At 42.6% G+C, this 10,651-nt stretch overlaps 1 pseudogene; it reads right to left on the reverse strand.

Annotated features, from left to right (window-relative positions):
• Positions 1 to 68: 68 nt before the first annotated feature.
• On the reverse strand, positions 69 to 1,119 carry LOC101579938 (annotated as a pseudogene).
• Positions 1,120 to 10,651: the final 9,532 nt, after the last annotated feature.

The following is a 10,651-nucleotide window of genomic DNA, read 5'->3' on the forward strand; positions in this document are numbered from 1 at the left end:
CATGAACATAGATGCCAAAATCCTCAATAAAATACTAGCAAATAGAATACAGCAAATCATCAAGAAGATTATACACCATGACCAGGTGACTTTTTCCACTTGTGGAGCTTGTTTGCCAGCTCCAGGAAGATGGCTGGGGAGTGGTGCAGTGTACTGCTAGAAGAGGCCCACGAGGTGGTTGCAGCCATCTTCATCATGTCGCCAAAACAGAGCTGACACATCCAGCTCCTCCTACAGTGCCTTCACCCCGGCTACCTTCTCATCATCCTACTGTCCATAATTCTCCTGCAAGATCTGGTACTGCTCCAGAGTGTCTCGCTGCAGAAACTGAGCCACCAGCTAGATGCATTTCTTGTTGTGGATGTTGGTGCCAAGATAGGTCAAGGAAATCATCCTGTATCTGGAAGAACTTGTCCTTCTCCATCAGGATCCTCCTGGCATTGCTGTGCTGCTCCTACCCGTCAATGCCAGCCATGTACATGGCAGCAGCAATAGGCAGGTAGAAGGAGTGGAAAGCTGTCTCGTACTTGACAACAGATTTGAACCCCTTTTCAGGGTATCTGCTGAGATCCACAAGGTCCTGGGGAGCTGTGATGACATTCAGAGTCTGCCCAACCTCTGATAGGCAGTCTGCAGGAAGAGCTCATGCAGGTTCAGGTAGGAGTCCTGCTCCTGACAGTGGAACTTCAGCAGACGGTAGATACAGGCTTCCTGGAGAGCATCATTGACAGTGTCCAAACCTATTCCTGGCTTCCGACACCAGAAGACCTGTCATCTCCATGTAAGGGATGAGTCCACTATCATCCTCCACCAGGAAGAAAGCTTGCAGCAGTTCTACATACCAGCGCACAGTCAGTGCCCACTGCAGGCTGTCTGCGTCCTGTTTCCTGGCTCCACCAGCTCCTGAAATGCTATCAGCACCATCAAACCCTGGTTGTATTTGCCTCCAAAGGCCTTGTACACTAGGACTTCCTCGAGCCGAGCAACGGCATCTCCTATGTCTGGGTGTTCTGTATCATCTTCAGTTAACACACTGACAATATGAGAGAAGTGCTGGATGAAATTCTGCATTTCTTGATCATAGACCTCACATTTCTGCCCTCTATTCATTCTGAGAGTGGAACTTCAGCAGACGTGCTCTGTTCTGGATGCTGTTCTTTTATGGTGAGTCTATTATTTTAATCCACTGCATCACAAGATTTTGGAATGTTTTTATCTTATTTCCTTTTGTTTTGTTTTTTTTGAGACAGGGTTTCACTATGGAAGTCAGGCTGGCCCTGAACTCCTTACATAGCTACAGCTAGCCCCAAACTCACAGCAATCCTCCAGTCTCAGCCTCCTGATCTTATTTCTTATGTCAGCTAGAATAAGTTACATTGTGCAATAGGAACAAACTAATATCTTGATAGTTTGTAACAGAAAGCTATCTATTTTCACGCTCATACTACTTATTCATCATACTATTTATCCATTATGGGCTAATTTAATATTTTGTCATAATCTCTTACTCTGGGGTCCAGGCTGATGGAGCAGCCACTTCAACCAACACTACTGGTCACTGTGGCAGAGGGGACAGGTGCTCTGAAGGGTTCTGTATCTGTACAATAATGAAATACTTGGCAAGAAGTGTACTCATTGACCAGAACCAGTTGGGTAGCCATGGTGAACCACAAGGAAGTAGGCAAACTGTACAGCCCCACGGTGCCTGTAGAGGAAGCAAGCCAGATCTGTTTGGCAAGTAGCATTGATAACTACCTCATTCTTGGTCTGATGGTTTGATGCTTTTATCTTTCTACTTCCTTAGGTTTAGACTCCTCATTTCTCCACAGCTTTTTAGTGCACATTCTGGTTTCCAAGTGTACAATAAAAATTTCAAACGCTATTGAGCTGAAAGTACCCTATTTATTAGGAATTGTACTTGAGCCTGGCATGGTGGCACGTGCCTGTAATGCTGGCACTGGGCAGAATGAGGTGGGAGAACTGTAATGAGTTTCAAGCCAGCCTAGCCTGTGTAGTGAAGGGCTAACCTGAACTACATAACCCTGTCTCAAAGAAGAAAATGAATACAAAAACTCTCAAAAGACTATGCCAGTGGGCTACACAAATTAGAGGTTTTATTTGTCTCTAAATCCAAAGGGGCAGATGAGGAATCTGAAAGGAGGCAGTGTGGAGAGGGCGCCCCTCTCGTGCATCACCACTTAGCTGTCCTCTATATGTAGCCACTTCTCCATACCACGGAGAGTTGCAGATACAGGCATTGCTATTATCGGCAAATACCATTTTGTGTGTAATTGTGTATTTGTACACTTGCTTCCCTGAGATGTCTGTGAATATTTTTATGCCATATGTATTGTTGTATGCTACTGTTTCTTTCTTTGTTCTTGCTATTTGAGTTTTTTTATAATTATCTTCTATTTTGAAGAGTAAAAACAAGTGCAAGAAAAACACAAAGACACAAACAGGTAAATCAATCTGATGAACAATGATTGATATTATGTTTTTATTGTCTTGTTTTTGCTTTTAATCCTTAAAGTAAAATTACATAAAATAAAACAATAAATAATACAAGTGTAATAAATACACAAAAATACAAGCTTAAAAAAAAAAAAAAAAAAAAAAAGACATGGCCAATCCCAACCCCAGAGTTGGATCTTATTTCATTCCCATTTCCTGACCTGAGGGTCTGGCTTTCTTGTTCTGCTTTAGTTCCATATTCAGCAATCCCTCTGTGTTTAGCTGCCCCACTCCCAGGAACCATGTCACTCTGCCTGGAGTTGTCCTCACTGCTTGGGCTGTGACACCCACGTGGGCCACCTCTCCCCAGCCAGCTCTGATGAGTGCTCCTCTCCTTTGCTCAGTCTAGTGTTCTCTCTGTGTCCTGCATATCTGTCACCTCTCTTTAGTCCCTTTTTTTCTCTTGTTATTTTTAGGGAATGGTCTACAGGGTGTTCAGGGTCTCACTACTAGATTGGACTCATAGTGATCCTCCTGCTTACAGCCTCCCAAGTGCTAGGATTACAGGTGCGCGCCACCATGCCTAGTCTCAATTGCCATCTCAGCATGCCCTGGGGGCAGGGCCAGCACGGCAGTCCAGGAGATCAAATCCCGGGCCCCTGCACCTGCTTGTAGGTACTTTAATCCACTGAGCTATTTGGCCAGCCCTCTTTATTCCTTTATTGTGCTGGTGTGGATGAATGGCACAGTCAGTAATCTTTGGTTTTTCTGATTTTTATAATTTTTATTTACTCCTAAATGCGAGCTTCTTTTTAATGCTGAACTACTCTGGGAAGTTCCCTCATAATCACAATGTTTCATTTGAGAATTCATACACACTAAGTCTTAAATTTTTAATAGTACATATATGCAGTACCTAGTGGCTACATTCAACACAGGGAGTTAACACACGCATGTGAAACACTTTAACTCTTTCCATTCCCTCCCACTCCCTCTGTCTCCTGGTCCCCTTCCCTTTTGCAAAAGTTCTAGCTACCTCTTTCCTGTTACTTACCTTTTATTTTGCTCTTTAGATTTACGTGTTGGGTTTCTCATATAGAAGAAAACATGTGCTTATTTAACCCATTTATCTGATTTATTTCAAGTAACGGTCTTAAGGCACACCTATTTTCCTAAATGACTTAAATGTATCCTTCTTTCTAGCATAGTATTCCATTTTCTTTATCCATTCATTGCTGATGCATATGTAGGCCTTGTCCAAGATTTAGCTCTTATAAAGGGGCTGCTATAAATATGGGTATGATACCTTCATCTTGTAGTATGATACCTTCATCTTTGGAGGAAAGATATCATAGGTGGATATTATTCCTTTTCTGGAGAATCTCCAAACTGATATTTATAATGGTTGTATTAGTTTACAGAACCACCCACAATGTGGCAGTGTTCATCTCCTCCCAAGCCTGGCCAGTATCTGTTATATGATTTCTTTACGACAGCCACTTTCTCAGCGTTGCTTTAATTTGCATTTCTCTAATGGCTAGAGATGTTGAACATTTATTATCATTTGTGCTCCTTCTTTTGGAAAGTGTCTTTTTATTTCAGTTGCCTATTTTTTAATTTGTTCTTTTATTTTAAGGCATCTGATTTTTTGGTTGTGGTGGTGGTTCTTTATATATTCTAGTATTAACAGTCAACATTTTTCTCTCATTTGGTGGGCTGCCTCTTCATTGTTGGTTGTTTTCTTTGCTGTGCAGATTTTTAATTTGACATGATTCCATTTGTTGATTTTTTTATTAATTTTATTGAGAAACAAATAGCAATGAGACAGTTACAATAAATAATACATTGCATATTGTTGTCTTTGTAGTAGTTATTCGTAGTACAAGATGCAGACATGATATCCTGTCCAAACACTATTAGTACAAATCTTTCTTCTCATTGAATTAAGAGAAAGTAGCTATTTATCTACCTATCTTAACTATTTTGTATATACAGATACAAAATGGTCCTTCATTTATATCCCCTTTTTTTGTTTAGTTTTGTCAGAGATGAGTATTCCATTTCCATTTAAATATTGTAGGTGGGGGCTGGGGAGATGGCTCAGTGGAATAAGTGCTTCTCTGGCAAGCACAAGGGCCTGAGTTCAATTCCAGGTTCCACCAAAAAAATAAAAATTAAAACTTAAATAAATAAATAAATATTGTAGGTGAGTGGATTCGGCAAAATACTCCAATATAGTCCAGTAGTCCATAATAGTAGTGGGTTATCCGTAGGACTAGCCATGTCAGAAGTTGCTGACTTGAGCCTTTTACAGCTCAGCATATTAATATGGCTTTACTTTTTTTTTTTTTTTTTTTGGCGGTACCAGGGATTGAACTCAGGCCTTGTACTTGCCAGGCAAGCGCTTATTCTACTGAGCCATCTCCCCGGCCCCATGGCTTTACTTTTTATACCTTGTTTTTATGCTTTTCTGCTGGATGGTTAAGACCAAGATAAAGCAAGACCTATATAACAAGAAATGTAACTTTTTTATCTGACAAGGTCAGTCAAATACCCTCAGGATTTACCCTGACGTTGAATCTTGATGTTATTTCTTGTGCAACTGGGGTTCTGTTCAGGATCTCCTAGCTGATGTCTCTGTCTTCATTTATCTATTTTATATTTTAGTAGATTAAATGTTTCTGTTTTAATATTTAGTCATTGGATCCATTTTGATTATTGTTTAGTAGATTATGAGATATAAGGGTCTAGATTTAATCTTTGGCATGTGGACACCCAGTTTTCCCAGCACCTTTTGGTAAGAGGCTGTATGTCCTCCAGCACACATTTGGCCCCTTTGTCAAAAGTCAGATGTTGAGCAAGCCTGGAATTCTGCTTTAACTGCTCGCCTGCTGGGTGTGTTCATTCCATTAGACTTTTTGGCATTGTCGGCATCAACAGTTCTGGTTCTCTGGGATATCCTTAAGAATTTTGGGGGGTGTCGGTTTGGTGGTTATTAACTTCTTAAATAGCTTTTTCTTTTCTTTTTCATGGAAAGACCTTCCTTCCCCATCAACTTTGACTGGTAGTTTTGCAGCATAAATCAGTCTAGGTTGGAAGTTGTTTTGAAACACTGCACTCAAACTCTTTTGGCCTTTAATGAATGTGTTGAGAAATTCTAATAGCTTTTAAGATTTTTGTCCTTGTGTTTGATTTCTGGGATTTTGACTACAGTTTGTCACAGAGAAATTCTTTTCTGATGGTAGTTATATGGGATTCTTTCCTTCCTGTCCTTTAAATTTTTCTGCTATTATTTCTGTACGCAGATTTATTGTCCACTTATTCCATGTTGTAATTTTTTATTAATATCAAATAATTTTAGGTTAGTCTTCTTTGCATTATCTAGCAACTGTTCTCTTGTGTTTTATAAGAGGTCTCTGAGTGTATGGTCTGCTAGTGGCAACACTGTCCCCACATCAGTCACTTCTGCTGTCCATACTTCCAGTGGAAGTTTTATCTACTGGATTTCTGTTTGATACTTTTCCTAGGGCTCTTATTCTCTGCTAAACTACTCATTAATGTTTTGCATTTATTTGTTAGCTAGTTGACTGCAGACTAAAACCTTTACAAAGAACAAGCTGAAATAAACTTTCATTCCTTTAACTTTGGGTGTTGGATATTTTGTCTTGGCAACAAGAAAAGTAATTAAGACACCAAGCATCTTATTGGGCTTTTTTTTTTTTTTGTCTCTTCTTCTATATTCAATTCAGCTCTTTGGCTTTTGATATCCTACCTAACATTTCAAAATTGAGAGAGTTGGGACATTTTGGAGGCATTTTATTGCCTGTCTTCTGTTTCTATTGTTTCTTTTGTGCTAAGGGCTGTGGGGCCCTTGTAGTGGAAGGACTTTGGTGGTAACCAGAAGAGCCAGTTCGTGCCTGCTCCTCAGTGACGCTCTCTGGGCATGGCTATGTGGGGCAAAGGCTTTGCTTCTGTCCCAAAGTGCAAACATCTCTATTAATTTGAGGAGGGAATGGTGCAGTACAACTGGTCCAGCACTCAGTCGTCTGGACATTACCTGCAGCATTGTAGATAAAACAAGGTCAAATCAAATATTGGTATACAATAAAAAACTAATTAACCGTAACAACTATGCCACCCTGGAAATAAAAACAAGCCAGCATCACAATAGAATCAAAGACAAAGCAGGATATTGAATACCATAAGAACCAATAAAAGCCACCACTACGCCACATTAATAATAGAAATCTGGGGGGGTGGGGGCTACCGGTTAGCGCAATTGTTCAAGTGCCTGCTCATGCAAATGCAGTCAGGCACAGGATATCGCTGCTTGATCCCCACCTCCACCTGCATCACCAGACCCGCCCGTAAGGCAGCCTGAGCCAGCCAAAAAAAAAATTCTCAATAATAGAAATCTGTAATTATAATATAGACACAAAGACAAAGCAAATATTGATATACAGTAAATGATTGCTAACTACAACTATACCACCATTAAGAATAGATAATTCAATAATAATAGCATAGAGTTGGGGCCGGCGAGACAGCTCAGCAGTCTAAAGCACCTGCCTGCACAAGCTTAGGCAAGCACACAGGGACTGCAGCAGTTTGATCAGCAGCACCACATGCCACACCAGCCCCGCCCCCAGGGTGGGCTAAGCCAACCAAAAAAAAATGCATAGAGTCAACTAAATATCTAAAGATGCATAAGGCCTAATAATAATACAGTGGAACCTTGACTTATGAACTCAATTCATTTGCAAGAGCTGGTTGTAACTCAAGTTGGTTGTAAAAGAAGACTATTTTTCCCATAAGAAATAATGAAAATACCCATAATGCATTCCAAACCTCCCAAAGCACCCCTAACCTTTTCATAATGACAAAGGAATGTGTGGAATTTGCCAGAAACACCAATAATTTTCCTAGTATATTCACCAAAAAGTTATAAAATGCTCAGAGCTTACCAGAAACAACACTTTGATGCTATACTCACCGTCCAGTTGACATCTTTGCCTTCCAGGAAGAGAGGATGAAACGGAAGGTAGCTGCTGTTCGGAAGGAGCCCCTTCCGCCAGAGCATCAGGAGTCTGGCTCTCTACCTTTCTCTCTTCGAGTCTGCTGCCCACTAGGACCTGCTTCTGGCTCACTGGGTCTCAACCCTTTCAGAACTAAAAACTGGTCTAAGGTCGTCTGTTTCTGTCTCTTAACACTGTTCTTTTTTATTGTGATTTTTTTTTAACCTTCCCTTCCTTCCTTAGCTTTTTTTGCCTTCTCAGAGTCCTTTTGAAAGCAGTAATCATAGTGCTTATACAGGCACTGACCAAAGTCACACCCACAAACACGCACATCTGGCGCTTGCTCATGTCCACGTACATATACTTTTCTGGCACTGAGTCTCTGTTTACAACACAAGCTGCCAGTTGTATCCCAAGTTGTTCCACGTAAGACTGGTCGTAACTCAAGGGGCCACTCTATTAGTAAAGATAAAGGCAATGAGGAAGGGGAAAATAAAAGGAGTAATAATTAAAAATAAAAGATGAGGCCTGGGGAGATAGCTCAGTAGAGTAAGCATTTGCCTGGCGAGCACAAAGTCCTGAGTTCAATCTTTGGTATTGCAAAATAAATAAGTTAATTAATTAAATAAAATGAGAAAAGTGAGATGAAGTATCCTACTAAGTAGTAAAATAAAAATAGAATTATATAAAAGAAACACAAGAAAAAAAAAAGAGAGCAAAGTAATGAAAAAAAAAAAAAGAGAAGCCCTCAAGACCCCAAAACAAATCAATGAAGAAAAAGAAAAATGAGTAAGACATCTTTTTTTGTCTTTTTTCAGTGAGGCCCAGGGTCCACTGTATTGGAATCCACCAGATGTGGGAAGGATACACTACTAAGACTTACTTCCCTATGGGTGTGTGTGTGTGTGTGTGTGTGTGTGTGTGTGTATGCTGAATCCTGCCCAATTCTTCCTGCAGGGCGTGGTTGATCAATGGTGGCCTGTATTCACTCCAGCCCCGCCCAGCTTTTATGTCCCTCTGTGCACCCCAAGTCATGGCTTTGTCTCCTACGTTCTCAGCCTGGGAGCTTGTAAAATGCCTCCCCGCCGCCACCACCACCTCAGCGGCCCCTCTGTCCACACACCCTGAACTGTGGAAACCATCCAAGCCACAGCATTTCCCTGATCACGGTGGCAGATGGAGAAAACAAACAGACCACTGAGCTGTGTTGGATGTAGGCTACGGGCAGGATGGTCGGGCAGTTCGCTGGACTTAATGCCAGGACATTCAGAGCCAGCTCCTTCCAAAACGACACACCACCTTTCTGGCTTCTCAACTTGGAGGCTAAGACCTTTGTGTCCTTCCCAGCCCAAGTTTAAATAAACTTCTCAAGGGGTCTTTGTCTATCCTGCACCCTCTCTGTGACTGTCTCCTGTAGCCATTCACTACCCAGTTATTGTGGTAGGGTGACCCCAGAAACCCAGCGTGTATTGGTTCCGTAGCTCAGATCTCTGTATCTCACCCATGCCCAAATGACGCCTGACTAAACACTCAAATATGGCGGGCACTGGAGCAGATTTTGTCTTTGGTTCCTACCACGCAGGAGCCACTGCTTGTTTTGCGGCATACTATAACTGTGGCCTTTCCTTGGGGCTAGCTGCTGACCCAGCCCACTGCTTCTCCCCGGGGCTGCTGTCTCCATTTACCTTGTGTTAGCAGAGATGGCTCCCCTTCCTCAGAAGCTGGGATTGACTTTCCCGACCACTTCATTTTTTCTCTGCATTGTAGTTTGTTTCTCCAGATTCTGCATAGTCTCTAATTTTCCTGTCAGCTCCCTCTCGATTCCCAGAAATCTACTTTTTCCATCACCAAGTTGTTTTCCAGGTGTCTCCATTCCAGGTCCCAGAGAGGCTGTATTTCACTGCCAGTCTTTACTCCATCCTTTTAAATCTCCTCTACTACCTGTTGTGTACCTTGTTTTTTCCTGTGATCTCAAATTCTCCTGGGGTTCTTGACTACCCTGGCTGGTGATGTGAATTCAGTGGGAGGGGCTGAATTCCTAGCAGGTCAGCACAGAAAGTGGGGCGCACACCTGCCTCTCCTGTTGCCACATAAATTCAACCACTCTCCACCTGCCACACCTTAGTATGTGACTCTGGAGAGTCAAGAGACCCTGCACACACTACACCAGGCTGTTTTCTAGGTCTTATCTTCCTGAACTGTAATCAGATTGCCTTTGAGATGCAGGAGACTGGAGAAGGGGTAATCCCACATAGCTGGCATACCTACTGCACACATTGTGTGCACTTATACGAGCGTGCATGGAATGTCGCCCTCCTCTACCCCACTCATCTGGTGGCACTGTGACTTGGTTTTGGAGGTGTGATGCTTCTATCAAGAAGCACTGCAAGGAAGAGAAAAGGCTCTTTCTGTTATGGTTTGTTTCTCACAGATGGGCTCTGGGGAGGTGATTAGATTGCGGGGTGTGTCCTTGGTTCACTAAGGAATCTGCAGCTAAATGTGATGCTGGGAGGTGAAGCCGGTGGAAGCAGGGATTGCTGGGGCTGTGGCCTGGAAAGGTCTGGCTCGCTCCCTCCTCCTCGATTACTGCCACACCACATACTGCCATACCTGAGCTGCTTCTCCTCTACCATGCTGCCCTGCCCTGGAGCCACCCGACTGTGGACTGAAACACCTACAGACTGTGAGCCAAAAGAAAGCTTCCCCTTTTTTTAACTTGTGGATTTTGGATAGTGTGTCTCAGTGACAAGAAAGTACCTGAGATACTGCCCATCCCACCCATCTCGAGCTCATGTCTTCTGGACCCCAAGTGCCCTTGACTTTTTTTGTCGTTGTTCTTTAGCTTTTCGTTTTCTTTTTTCTTTTTTTCTTTTTTTTTTTTTTTTTGCGGAACCGGGGACTGAACTCAGGCCCTTGCGCTTGCCAGGGAAGCGCTTATTCCACTGAGCCATCTCTCCGGCCCCACGTTTTCTTTTTCAGATCCACCAATCATTCCCTCACTTATTCAGTCCTTCAAGGGGTTAGCAGAGTAGGGAACAGAAAGCCAGGATGAATTTGCCATACTGTCCGCCAGCAGCACATGTCAAAAGGCTCTGCTCAGCACCAAGTTGCTACGGGGATTGGGACATGGGAGACACCACTGGCCTTGGCTCTGGTGCCAGGGCCGCATAAAGACCCCCTCC

Source organism: Octodon degus, unplaced genomic scaffold (genome assembly GCF_000260255.1).
Source record: "Octodon degus isolate 3935 unplaced genomic scaffold, OctDeg1.0 scaffold00040, whole genome shotgun sequence".
Classification (NCBI taxonomy): domain Eukaryota; kingdom Metazoa; phylum Chordata; class Mammalia; order Rodentia; family Octodontidae; genus Octodon; species Octodon degus.